Genomic DNA, 14,780 nt, shown 5'->3' on the forward strand with positions numbered 1-14,780 from the left:
GTAGCCACTTCTGCTTGGGGTCAGTTTTACATGATCCAAGGCTACCAGTTCCAACGGCTGCCGGGTGACGATGGACTGCAGGGGAGTCTTCTGGCTGGCACGGTCCTTCCTTCTTAGGTTGCACGGGCCACAGTCTCTGCACCACTTCTCAATGGTTCCCCTCATGCCTACCCAGTGGAATCGCTCGCGCAGCAGGAACTCCAGCTTCTTCCACCTGAAGTGTCCAGCTCCGTCGTGGTATGCCTCCATCACCATGGCTGCGTCTCTTCGTGGCACCACTACTTGCCAGAGTAGTTCATGCGTCCGGGAGTTAACCATTCTGCGGCACAACTTCCCCTTGTAAAGGAACAGTCGACTCCTCTCTGCCCATAGTTGTTTGGCTTCCTCCGGAGCGTCTGGTTCAAGGCAAGCCTCCGGGCGAGTCAGCATCTCCTTCACCAGTCGGACGGCAGGGTCGCTGTCTTGCGTTTCCGCCCAGTTGTAGTGAGGTAAGGGGTTCAACGTAGCAGCCTGCTTACTCCTTACCCGGTGGGAATACTGGATAGTCCCATGACGGTGGAACGCAGGGAGTTCAACTTCTTCCAGTCCCTCCGGATCTTCTCCTCCGTCCGGCAGGTTGGGCATCCTGGACAGGGCGTCCGCGTTGGTATTGGAGCGTCCTGCCCGGTATTTGATTGTGAACTCGTAGTTGGACAGACGGGCCATCCACCTCTGCTCCAGGGCACCGAGTCTTGCCGTGTCCAGGTGTGTCAACGGGTTGTTATCCGTGTACACGGTGAACCGGGAAGAAGCGAGGTAATGCTTAAAGCGCTCGGTGACTGCCCATACTACGGCCAGGAACTCTAGCTTAAATGAGCTGTAATTCTCGGGGTTCCTTTCGGTGGGTCGCAGTTTTCGGCTGGCGTAGGCGATTACTCGTTCCTTCCCCTGCTGGATCTGGGACAGTACGGCTCCTAGCCCGATGTTACTGGCGTCGGTGTAGAGGATAAAGGGCTGGCTATAATCCGGGTACGCCAGGATTTCGTCCCCCGTGAGGGCCATCTTCAGCTGGCGGAAGGACTCTTCTTCCAGCTCCTCCCATTTGAAGGGCGGCTTCTGGTTCTTGGCCTTCCGGGACTGGCCTATCAGGAGGTCCTGCATAGGTGCTGCCTTTTTGGTGAAACCGGGAATAAACCTTCGGTAGTAGCCTACCAACCCGAGGAACTGCCGCACTTCTTTTACGTTGGAGGGGCTTGGCCATTCCTTAATTGCGGTGATCTTATCAGGGTCGGGAGCCACTCCGTCAGCGCTCACCACGTGTCCCAGGTACTGCACCTTTGGTTTCAGGAGGTGACACTTGGAGGGTTTCACCTTTAGGCCGTAACTTGCCAGAGCTTCGAACACTTCCGCCAGGTGTTTCAGGTGGTCCTCATACGTCTTGGAATATACGATGACATCGTCCAGGTACAACAGGACCGTCTCGAAGTTTCTGTGGCCCAGACAACACTCCATTAGTCGTTGGAAGGTTCCCGGTGCGTTGCAGAGTCCGAACGGCATGCAGGTGAACTCGCTAAGTCCCATCGGGGTGGTGAATGCGGTCTTCTCCCGGTCCGCCTCTGCTACAGGAACCTGCCAGTACCCGCTAGTGAGATCCAAGGTAGAGAAGAAGTTAGCAGATCTTAAAGCAGCCAATGACTCCTCTATCCTTGGTAAGGGGTACGCATCCTTGTGTGTGATACGATTGATTTTCCGGTAATCTACACACATCCTCATGGTGTTGTCTTTCTTTCGGACTAAGACTAGTGGAGCTGCCCAGGGGCTACAGCTATCCCTGATCACCCCAGCCTCCTTCATGTCTCTAAGCATCCCCTTGGCGTGTTGGTAGTGGGCAGGGGGTACGGGTCGATACCTCTCTTTTATAGAAGGATGGTCTCCCGTGGGGATGTGGTGTTCTACCCCCTTGACTCGCCCGAAGTCTAACGGGTGTTTACTGAACACTCTCTCGTACTCCTGAACCACCCGATAGACTCCTTGTTTCTGGTGTGCGGGAGTGGAGTCAGTACCCAGATGTAGTTGCTGACACCAGTCCTCCATGTTTTTCTTAGAGCCGTTACCTTCCTCCGGGTGAGATGGAGGCAAGGGTTCCACAGATTGTATAGAATTTTGGTTAATGGTATATAATTTGGCTAGCGTGGCATACCGGGGCAGGTACACTTCCCTCTCCCCGATATTTATTATGCGAACGGGCACCCTCCCATGGCGTACATTAACCACCCCCTGTGCTGTCAAGATGGTGGGCCTACTGTCTGAGTAAACTGGTTCTACCATTGCCTGGTAATCTCTACCTCTCAGACCAATAGCTGCCCGGCACCAAATCATCATTTCACTTTTTGGGGGCATGGCAATAGGAAAAGGGTCACGCATTCTTACGCTACCAATCTCACCGCCGGAGAGTTCCACCTGTTGCCGTCGCATCAGTGCCCGGATCTCTTTCTGGAGCACCCGCTGCTCGCCGGAGCTGGCGTTCTTGGCAACCTGCTGTAAAAGGAAAATCACCTCTGCAAGACAATTTTCAATTACATTAGTTCCTAGAGTTATTTTTGGGTGACTCATGCTTGTCAATATCTACAATGATCAGTCCCTGTGCTGCCAGTTCGACTCTACAGATTTTGATGGTCACCTCTTTAAATCCGATCTGTGGCACGGGCTGGCCATTGCTGGCGATGATACTCAAGTCGTCGTCAGGGTAGCGGGTAATATCCGAGTCATTCCAGTACTGCTTAAAGAGCACGTACGGGATGGTGGTGACCTGTGACCCGGTGTCCAGTAGGGCACTCATGGGAATGCCATCCAGTACCACAGGCAAGACTGGACGTCCTCCCACATATCTGTCGCGCCAGTTCGATGGGCCTGGTGATCTTTTTCCTGGGGGTTGGCCCTCTACCCCAGGTTGTACCCGTTTAAAGAACAGTACCTTGCCATATGTCGGGGTTGATTGCAGCGGCGGCAGATGGGTCGTCCGTCCTCGCTGTATCGGTCACTGGGTCTTCCTCTGGCCGGTGGGGTCCTCCTTGGTCGACGCCACGGGATGTCCTCCGGTCCGGATGCCAGCTGGATCTTCCCTGGGGTGGAAGCCTGTAAAGACTGCACAGTTCGGGTTAGCGCAGCAACGCTCTTAGCTAGCTCTTGGACCTGATGGTGTAGGTCTGGAGCCGGGTCATTGTCCAAAGCCTGCGCATCAGCTCCCACAGGCCCTGCCGACAAGGGCGCCGCCTCCTGGTGGTAAGTGATAGCTGGGCACCTGTGGGTCACAACGCCACCCGGTGCCGGTTCTCGGAGCACCCGGATGGCTCTGTCCTTGAACTGTGCAAAGCCCAGATGGGGATCCTGTAAGGCCATCGCCCGCAACTGGGTTCGGTGGGCATTACAATATAGTCCCTCTATAAATTGTTCGGTCAACAGCCTGTCCTCGTTTCCCACTCCATCAGGGTCGGTCTGCTTAATGGCCCTCAGGGCCTCTTGTAGGTTTAGTGCATAGTCCCTTATACTCTCATGCGCTCGCTGCTTGCACCCGTAGAATCTAAGCTTAATCTCGGCTGAGGTGCGGGTATCAAAGGTATCCTTCAGCCGGGTTAGTATCCCTGTGACAGTCTTCCTCCCAGGTGGCCAGGATTTTACTTCCCTTTTGGCTGCCCCGGTTAGTTGGGCCACCAGGATGCTCACTTTTTGCTCTTCTGTGAGGGGGTACACCTGGAAGAGGCTATCCAGCTTTTCTCTAAAGTCATGCAGGGTATGTGACTCCCCTGAGTACTGGGGTAGCCAAGCTGCTCCCGGGATATAGGGCATGGTGAAGGGCATAACTGCAGCAGCGGTGGCGCTGGCGGGGGTTGAGGCAATGAAGCTCTCCTCCGCATCCGACATCTTCCTCCCCCCTAGTGGACCGTGGCCTACCTTGCGATGATCCTGTTCCGTAGGCCGCGGCTCCGCAGTAGATCGTCAGGGTTGAGGACCTTCCGTCGCGCTCCGGTGACGTCGGCGTCTGCTGGGCTCCTTCCAGGACCTTACGCAACGTCCGGACGTGAGGCGGGGCTTCAGTTCTCGCGCGCTTTCGGAGTCCACGCCCCTCTTCTTCCCGCGCGGCGTCCTCAAGATGGCGTCCAACGGCGGGAAAACTCCACGGATGGCGGGAAGAAGGCTGAAGATGGCGCCGGATGGCGGGAATCTTCACAGATGGCGGGAAGAAGGCTGAAAATGGCGCCGGATGGCGGGAATCTTCACCGATGGCGGGAAAACTTCACGGATGGTAAGTTTTAAAAGTCTCTTTTTCAGGCACGCAGTACCCGATGGTTGCGGGCACGAAATCCTGCCGACTACGCCAAAGTTGACGCGCCCCTGGGCGTGTGTCGCGCTGCGTTGCGCACGCGGGAGCTTACCCGGAGCCGGATCTCTTGAGGGTTGTAGTCTCGTGGCGGTGACCCGGTCCGTGCCCAGGGAGTCAAACTGAGCGGCGACGTATCAGCGGTAGATGTTGTACGACTACGCCACCCGTTGAATGCAGCTATGGAGCTGCCGCTGCAGGACAGTCCGCTGAGGCCGGTGGATGGATGGTGCAGCGTAGATGGTATAACCCCCAACGGGAGGGGTATGGCCTCAGGGCAGCAGATGTGGATGATGGGGGTAGCAGGAACCACTCAGAGACGGTGCGGTGTAATTCAGGGTCTTTACTGGTAACAACGATAGACCCTCCCGGAGTACTTGCTAGTGAACGGGGCCTGGTCAGTCCTTGAGCAGATGGGATCTCCCCTGGCCAGGCGGAGTTGTAGGCCTCCCAAACTGACTGTACTCTTCTGGCTACCTTGCTAGAAGCGGATATAAGTAGCCCACGTCCCTGAGTGTACCGTGTGGTGCTCACCCGTATGGCCGGTGACTCGGGGCCTTCCAATGGCTTCCGCTCCACGATGGCGGCGCTGGTCCCACGCGTGTGACCGTGCCTTCGGGTTTCTGGGCCTGAGGACCTGAAATCCCCTGCCGGTCGGCTTCTGCTGCTGGGTAAGAGTTAGTCCCCACAGCCTCGGACGCCGGGTCCGGTAAGAAAGCTTCTCAGTCAGGGCGAGCTCTGCAGCTGCCAGCCCCTGACTTGTAGTAGTATTGCTCCCACTGAGCTTCTGCTGTTTCTTCCTGTGACTGTTTCTTGTCTCTACTCTCCTTGACTGACTAACCCTGCTTCAGCCCCGGGTTTATATAGGGGAAGGTCTTCCCCTCCCAAGACTGGGCAGGAGGTGTGGCATGCACAGGATCCCTGGCCAAGAGACCTCCCACCTGCTCTCAGACATAACATTGCTTGTTACTGTGGAAACCAGACCCCTGGGGTGCCACACATGCATATGACATTTTCATCACTGTTTGTTGCATTTTTTGTTGGAGTTGCAGCGACCAAAAAAAACTGCAATTTTGGTGTTTAGAATTTTTCTTTTTCTATATACCATTTACCATATGGATTAAACAATTTTATATTTGCATTGCTCAGACTCTTACAAATGTGGCATATCTTATGAAATACCGCTCATCATTTATGGCTTGATAAAGGCCCTATGTGGCTGAAACATTGCATGTAAATGTATTCTGTGTATGATGTAATTAATAAAGTGATTTATGGGAGAATGTCTGGTGCCTTGGATTCTGCAATTCCAGGGCTAAGTCACCACTGTTGCTCTCGGTGTCTATTATTGTCAGTAGTGTTGACGTTATGTCGACAACGCTTCAGCCAATTGAGTTGATGGCACAAGCTGTTCACAGAAGCTGAGCTCAGTGGCTGCAGCGCTGTTGACATGACATTCAGCATTGTAGACTATAAAAGACACAGGAGCAGCAGCAGAGAGTCAGCACTGGACCAAGAAGGGTGAATAAAGCATGGTTTGCATTTCTTTTAAAGAAGCATTCCTCCCATCAAAGTTTTTACCCTTTTAACATATTGTAATTATCACATTATATAGCACTGTGTACTTACAATTGCTCATTTTGCCTTTCTACCCAGCTAATTCTTCTCTTTTCCATTAGGTCTATGACATCAAGTGATTAAAAACAGACTATAGTAACACAGTCAGCTCTGAAACATCCATACTAAGACATATAGCTCTTCTGCACATCAGCCAGGATAAAGAATTGTAGGTTCTAAAATATTAGAACATATTATATCAATACACACTTTGACCCACAAGTTCAAAACACATTTAAAACATTACATATAACATAAGACAATGTGTGGAAATATGAGATAGAGGGTCAATTTGAGGATAAGCTAATTGCCTTCTAAAAACTATTATTTTTAATTAAAAGTACTGGTAGATATACATATGTGCATTTATAAGGAATAACTAGTGGACCTAACTAATTTTCACCACATTGATAAGAGAAGTATTTTAGTAGGGATTAGCTCTAAGTAAACATACAGTAGGAGATAAGCGAAGCGAGTACGAAACGCGCATAGGGGCGCGGGGTAGCACATTCTACACCAATCCCTGTATGTAAGTATTCCTTTCCCTTGGATACAAGTTCCCTTTGCTATAGATTAAATAAGTTAGTTATTCACACCAGAAGGGAGTCCACTTCATCCACATATTTATGTGTATATGTTGTGGGGTGGTTATATGATCTTATTCATCTCTCCACCCTCCCGTAAGTTCTCCACTTGGGGATTAATTAAATATTTATTTATATACTAAGCACATTGCACTTTATTTTGGCAAGAGGGGATGACCACGTTTTGGCCTAGAGATGTTGCCACTTTATTCATCCTAGTAATTTAGCAGTACAGGGTAGGAATCCTTTTAGGTGTGGACTGTGCTTCCTCTTGTAGCAGCATTGTGGTGTTTTTTAAATGTTTTTTTCTACATGTGTTTAATAAAGTAAGATTATTTGGACATCAAGACTTTGGTTTGTTGGGCTTTTTTAGGCTCAGTTTGTGTTGAAGTAGTAGATAAGAGGCTGAGACTGAAAGGCACTTAAACTATTCTGGCTTTAAATTGGTGGGAAAAACAAGGAAGAGAGTTAAAGGAAGGGGGGTCGGGTAGCTGGGTCTAGAGTTGAAGAAGAGGTGGATCTGGGCGTTCAGGGACTTATTAGTGATGTAGAATTGTAGTTCTAAAGATGACTCACTGCGCCAAGAAGGATTCAGCTAGTCAGTTTTTAATCATGTGGTGTCATAGACCTAATGGAAAATAGAAGAATTAACTGGGTAGAAAGGTAAAATAAGCAATTGTAAGTACACAGTGCTGTATAATATGATGGTTACAATATATTATAAAGATAAAAACTTTGATTTGCATGCTTCTTTTAACAAATTTGCAGCAGGGGACAGGGTTTTTCCAAAACCGAAAAACACCATCAACACCATGGTCTCTATGTAGTATTTTAAGAATGTACAATACATTTATATGTGTCCATGATTAATTAGTGGAATAGAATATTAATTAGGACCTGTGCAAATTAAAGGGCACCTACTTGGGAACCAGATCTGCAATGTATTACCTATAAAAAATGGAGTATTTATACCAGCAGATAATCAGTGAGTAAGCATTTGTAGTAACGGTCATTACCGATTATCCACCAATGTAAATATAATGGCGACCACCCGACGCTTGTTCATTAGGTGATTGTGGTAATTTATGCCGACAAAAAATAATTGCTGTCGGCAGCGCATGGTAAACTGCTGATAACATGAGACTGTATGGGTACAGAACGATCGCATTAGAAATAGTTTTCTTCCTATAATTGTCCAACCAGTAAATGGGCGCTGAACAACTTGTGTACAGTCGATAGTCACTCATTAATGGTGCAACGAATAGATGATATCGGCACATGCAAATGCACCATATGTGAACCTCTCATGCAGTAACTTGTAGGTACTGAGTGAATGGCAACAAAGAAAGAACTACCAATCAATTCCATGCAATACCGACACAGTGAAGAGCAAAGAATTGAGACCCCAGTTCTAGTAATCAATAGGGGTCCCAATATTTGTCTACTGAGCTATCAGACATTTATCCCCTATTCTGTAGATCAGTAATAAATGTCTTTATGGATTCTATACTATATTAAATGTTTAGGTGGAATATCCTCAAACTTCTTGCTGGCTCAATGTCTTCACAGAGCTCGCTCTGGTTGTAAGTATTCTGGGAGGTGTAGTCCGACCAGGAACTAAGGACTAATCTGATGTAGAAGAAATTCAGTTTTACACTGCCGTACAGGAGGTTAGCTAAGCTATTAACCTCTTAAGGACCGAGCAATTTTTTTTAGTTTTGCCCTCTCATTTTTCCCTCCTCTTCTTCCAAGAGCCATACATTTTGCTTCAGTCGTAATTTTCCAAAATCCATATCATTTTTATTTTTCAGTCAATAGAGCTGTATCATGGCTTGTTTTTTTTGTGTGGCGACATGATGTTTTTATTTATGTTATTTTCGGGCAGATATGAAGCTTTGATCGCTTCTTATTGCAATCTTTTGTGGCGTTACAGCAACTAAAAACCCACAATATTTTTCTCTGTACAGTTTTTACAGATCAGCTTACTGTATTTTTTGGACTATAAGACACACTGGACCAAAAGTCGCACCTAGGTTTTAGAGGTGGAAAATAGGAAAAACAATTTGAGGCAAAAACTGTGGTAAAATATTTAAGAACATAAATAATTTTTCAGTAATGTAAATGTAAACAGAACTCAAAAGCTGCATTAACAACCATTATTACTGACTTTAAGCTTTAAGTACAGAAACTCCGCTAATCATCAGGGATGATGAGGAAACCCTTGTCACTACTGTCCATATTTATGAAGCTCAGTTCCTCAGAATCACTAGTATCCCTGTCTTCACTTCACTTCATAGAGGATGTCTTCTTCAGAGCCATCTAGGGCATTGCTGATGCCAGATTTTTTGAAAGACCACACAAAGGTGTCATCCTTAACTGACTGCCATGAGGTTTTCACTCTCTCACAAACGTGGGTGATAGCGGGCCTCTTCATTCGTCCAGTTGGTGTTTCATCATGATTTGCAGCAGCCATCCATTTGTTCTACTCTTCTCTCATGAAAACTTTAAATGGCTTGTTGATGGAAACGTCCAAAGGTTGCAACTGGTTGATAAGCCCCCAGGAATTATGGCTAGATGGGTTTTCTCTTCTTTAAATCTCTGTTTTGCAGCTTCAGTGATTTGTGCCCTAAACTCGTCAAGCATTAAAAGAGCAGGTTTCTTCAGTTGCTCTCCAAGACATTTGGACCACATTTTTTCTATCCTTATCTTCATGCTATTTTCATCCACCCATCCTTTGTCATGAATATAAACAATGACTCATCTTGGGATTGCCTCCTTTGGCATATTTTTTTCTCTTGAAAATCAGCATTGGTGGCAGTGTGGTGCCATCTGTGCTGCAGGACAACACAACCGTGTAATGGGTTTTCTCATGACCTGAGGTATTTACGGTTTTGGCACCTTTCACACCAACAGTCTTGTTTGATGGAACATCAAAGATTAACGGGACCTCATCCATGTTCCCAATCTGGCTTATTTCAAATCATTTTTTCTTTCTTGCATCCAGTACAAATTTGTGAAAAGATAAAATCTTGGATTCATATTCTATAGGCATTTTTTGTGCAATTCTAGTTTTGGTGCACATAGTAAGGCCACATTTTTTCATAAATCTGTGGCACCATGATGGTGACCCAGTGAAGTCCTCAATGCTTTTCTCTGCAGTAAGACGTTAGGCTTCATATAAGATCATTTTTGTAAATACTGAAAAGCCATTGTTCCTGTGAAGTGTGATTCATGCTTTCATATCCACTTCCAATTGAGGCCATTTTGTAGCATGCCCATAAAAACATTGTTTAGTTTTGTCCGTTTTTTGCATCTGATCCTCCTGTTTCCTCCATTCCTGTATCATTTTTTCCATTTGGAAGTGACCCAAAGTGTCTCTCTTCAACTGCTCTGTTCCCATGTTCTTTTGTATACATCACTACCTCCAGTTTAAAAGGGATTTTACATTAACTACTTTTCTGCTTTGTCAACTTTCCACAATTATGGTAGATTCAGCAGGAGACTACGTTATGCTATTGTATCTTTCTGCAACAAAGTACAGTAATGACAGAATTATCAGGACTTTGTCCTTTATAGTCATGGGGGGACTGTTATGGCGGAGATCAGGTGCTGGAGAACCACAGGTTGTGCAACACTCTCATTTCCCCATATGGTCTTAATGAATCATATAGTTTTGCCCCTTTCTTGTGAGTTTCTTGAGATTTAGTTCATTATACGCTTTATCTTTTTTCATATTGTCTTTCATTATTGTTTTTTATTTTGTTTTTATTCTATTTTCTTTTTCAGTTTTTTAATTTTCTTTTCTCTTTCGTTTAGTTCATCTGCGTTTTTTCTGAGGTGACATTTGATGTATTGGGCAGCCTGTGAGGATCCTGTGTTCGTTTGATTCGTCTGACTCTTCACATCACATTATTGTTATTTATGTATTTATATATGTGTTTTTTTATATATATGTATATACATGTGTGTGTACACATGTTTACATTTCTTGCTTCCTTATGTATGTATGTATGTATTTATACTGACAGGCATTGATCCTGTCTTCAATATCCACTTATATATAGTTGATATATAATTTTTTTTTATATTCTTGTCTTATTACACTTTTATACTCCATGTTAGATATTACATATTTATTATACACATCTCCTCATTTATATGTTTTTTTCTATAATTGGCACTTCACTTTTATTCTTTATTCTTTTTTCCTTCTAATGGTTTTTCCCCTCACAGGCTTCTGTCTAGCGCTGTCATTACTCTTGGCTTCGTTTCTTTGCGTTCCACTGTGGAACACATTCTTCTTCTACTTCCTGGTTTATTCTTTAGCAGCGTCGATACTAACCTCCCATTGACTGACATCACTTCTGGTTCCGCTCCCAGCGTTCCACTGTGGAACGCATTTCCGCTGTTTATGCGTTCCACTGTAGTACGCACTCCGGTCTATCGTCTCCCCAGGCGGCCGCGCTCTTAGGAGACGCATCTGCCGGGGAGACGCTATTTCCGGACTTTACCATGCATGGCAATAATTTCTTCCCCACCCTGTTCCACCTGGACGTAATTGACTGCTGCGGACCCACACACATATATATACATCTACCTCTCTTTCACCTCAGTATCCTTGAGAAAGCGACAGCGAAACGCGCGTTGGATGCAGGACGCACACATGTGACACTATACATTGTGAGGTTAGTACCTATCCATTCACCTACTTACCTGTATGTTTAGTGCATTTGTCTTAGTCATATTTACCACTTCAATACAATACCCATCACTTTGTATTTATATCTATATATTTATTTAATATTTATCCACTTGGATTTAGTACGATTTTATTTATTTATGGATTAGCTTCATATCTAATTGCACAGTGCACTTTGCTTGTTATCTGTGGAGATTGATACACCTTTGTCAATTTCGATTGATGGGCATATAACTACGTTGATAGGTTTACCATACTATACCTTAGTGTACTTTTGTGTGTGTCATATTGACCTTTCCCATTTTACTATTCTTTGTTTTTTGTCTTTTAATATGTTTTTATTAATTACTTAATAAAAGTCAGTAATTTTATCCATTCTTATGGTTTTGTGTCTATCTGTCGGTTATATACACTTGTATGGGGACAGCAGTTCTGGTTTCAATTCAACCAAGCACAATATCTGCAAGGAGTTTGTATGTTCTCCCCATGTTTGCGTGGGTTTCCTCCAGGTTCTCCGGTTTTCCTCCCACACTCCAAAGACACAATGATAGGGAATGTAGATTGGGAGCTCCAATGGGGACAGTGCTGATAATGCGCTGCGGAATATAATAGCGCTATATACTGTAAGCAATGTATAATAAAATATATATGGTAATAATTGACCACTAACTGTAATGTTTCTGTTTAAAGTTGTATGAGGGGTTAAATAATGAAACAAGCTGTAGTTTTTGGGGGAGGGAGGATCAGGGAGCTTCACGCTGGATCCATGCCAAGGTGAATATGTTTCAGTGAAGGTTGCCGATCCCGCTGGTGAGCACAGCAAGTGATGCGCCCCCAGGGCAGTGGGGTACTCGGTGTCCGGGCCTATGGATGCTGGGGGGAATATGTCACAGTGGCTGGCCCGGTCCGTGGCCCAGGGTGGTCAACAAAAAGGGGATAGATTATATGGGATTTGTAGTTTGATTGTGATGCCACCTGTGGTTTCTGGTAATTTGTACCAGCGCTGCTGCAGACCCCTGAGGCAGTTGATAGGGCAGCTAGGATGGAACAGCTCCCCACAGGTGGAGCGGGCCTCAGGGCAGTGTAGAGTTTGATGGTGGGTGGTGATGCTGGGGCTTGTAGTGCAGAAGAGAGAGATGGCGCAGCTGAAATAACTGACGGAGGCAGTGGAGTGCAGTCATCCGAGTTTTACTCACAGTTCTTGTTCAAGGTTCTCAGGTACACTGTACGAGTGTCCGCCTCCGCGTCGCACTGTGTCTACTAGACCAGGGGTTCAGCACTTTCTCAGATATATCAGGAGTGCTTGACGGAACCCCGCGTTCTTTATGTTCCTTACTAGACCGACTTCTCACACTGGGTCTTTTCCCTCCTGCCCTGCGCTTCCCCACACTCAGTCCCGATCGGGTGCTCTGAAGTCCCTCTGGGCAACCTGGAGTTCCCGGACCTACTTGATGCCCTTCACGGTGACTAGGGTGAGACTGTGGCAACTGCACCATGGAAGTGCAGAAGCCTCCGGTTTTTCCAGCCGAGACCTGGAGTAACACGGCTGGTCCAGGGGCCGATCTCCTTCTTGTGGCCTGATCCCTCTGACACCTGGCAGATTCGGGGTGTACGGGTGTCGTCCTGCACTCACCGTACCCCCTGGGATCCCTTCTGTAAAACGGAGCCTTTCTCCTTTGCTCCCCTCCTGGGCCTCTATCATTGGGCCCCACTTGTGGAGCAGAGCTCCTGAAGAGACTGTTCCCCTCCTTACTGCTCACTCACTTCTCTGTCTCTCTGTCCTGCCACCCTAAGATGGCTTCCCTTTATATACCTCCTATTATGGTGCTCCCCTACATCCTCCACCCTCACCCACTAGTGGTTCCGCCTCTCTTTGGTTCCCCCCACTCCTCACCGCACTACAGCGCCCAGCACACCATTCCACCATCTATCTATCTACACTGCCCTGAGGCCCGCTCCACCTGTGGGGAGCTGTACCATCTTTAGCTGCCTTGTCACCTGCCTCAGAGGACTGCTGCAGCGCTGGTGACCTTCACCAGACACCACAGGTGGTGTCACGAATTTCTCTGAACTTTGTTAGTAATCGCTACCCCTTTTCACTGACCGCCCTGGGTCACGGAACGGGCCAGCCACCGTGATATCCCCCGGCAACCAGAGGCCCGGCTGCCGAGTACCCCACGGCCCTGGGGGCGAGTCAGTTCTGGTGTCACGAACAGGGTTGCGTGCCCGCTGCCATCGGGTACTGTGCGAACAGGATTGCGTGCCCGTTGCCACCGGGTACTGTGCGCCTTTAAAAGACTGTGTTACTCACTGTGGTGAAGTTTTCCCGCCATTCCTGAGGTATTCCCGCCATATCCGCCATTTTTCCTGTTGCTGCGCGGGAAGAAGAAGGGCGTAACCGCGGGAACCTGGGAGGCATAACCGCTAGAAGCGCGCGAAGTTGAGGACACGCCCCGCCCCTGACGTCGAACCAGGAAGCGTCAGGTCCTGGAAGGAGCCAGAGGACGCTCTGACGTCAGACGCGAGCGACACAAGGTCCTGAAGGAAGACCGTCGCCCGCGGAGCTGCGGCCTACCTAAAAGAAAAGTGAAGAAGGTAGGCTCCGGTTCACTGGGGGGGTGCAACCATGGCCGACGACCAGCAAGACGCCGGAGCACCGGATAACGCTCCCGACCGGAATCTCTACCCTTGTGACTCCGTCACCTACACAAGGCATAGAGGTGAAAGGGGCTGGTATGCCCTGAATGTCCACAGGGTGGTGGAGGAGAGCAAACCCTCGCCATCTAGAGCTGATGACCCGGCTGGGCCAGCCTATTGTGGACAGGTGCTTCCCTGGAGGGAGCACCATTATTGAACTGCTGAACATTTTGTGTGCATTATTACCCGTCAGGGTATATAGACTCCAGGCTGGGGACTGTGAACAGCCAGAAACTTATAATGTTTTAAAAATGTAACCTGCAACATTTAAGTGAAGTACCTGCCATAAAGGGAAGAAATGTTTTATAAAATTTTGCATGTCATTTACCCCTGTTTTGCTTTATTCCAGCCCGCGGACGTGCTGTGTTTTACCGGGGGGGAATGTGGTGCCCCTGAGGGTTCAGTCGCCACAGAGATACTGCACCTCACCCAGAGGTGTGGTGTCTCCCTTCTCTCAGGTAAGGAGGGAGTGCTGCACGGAACCCCAACCACCTACATCCAACACAACACTGCTCCAGGCCAGCAGGAGGGGCAAGACGCAATGTAGTTTTCTGCTGAGCCCTGGCCCTGGCTGGAGTAGGGGGGAACCCAAAGGTAGGGGGAACCAATAGTGGGTGTGGGTGGAGGAAACAGATACACGGAGAACATATACAGTAAGTATATAATAGGAAGCCATATTAGGTCTGGAGGAGTGGGATTAGGAGTTGAGTCGAGTACAGTCAGGGAGCAGAGGCTCAGTCAGAGCTCTGCTCCACAAGTTGGGGCCCAGGATAGAGGCCCCGGTGGGGAGCAGGGAGCTGGCTCCATTCTACTTAAAGGATCCCAG

The sequence above is a fragment of the Phyllobates terribilis genome, unplaced genomic scaffold (genome assembly GCF_046119375.1).
Source record: "Phyllobates terribilis strain yellow unplaced genomic scaffold, ASM4611937v1 Scaffold_1__5_contigs__length_1240528914, whole genome shotgun sequence".
In the NCBI taxonomy this organism is placed as follows: Eukaryota; Metazoa; Chordata; class Amphibia; order Anura; family Dendrobatidae; genus Phyllobates; species Phyllobates terribilis.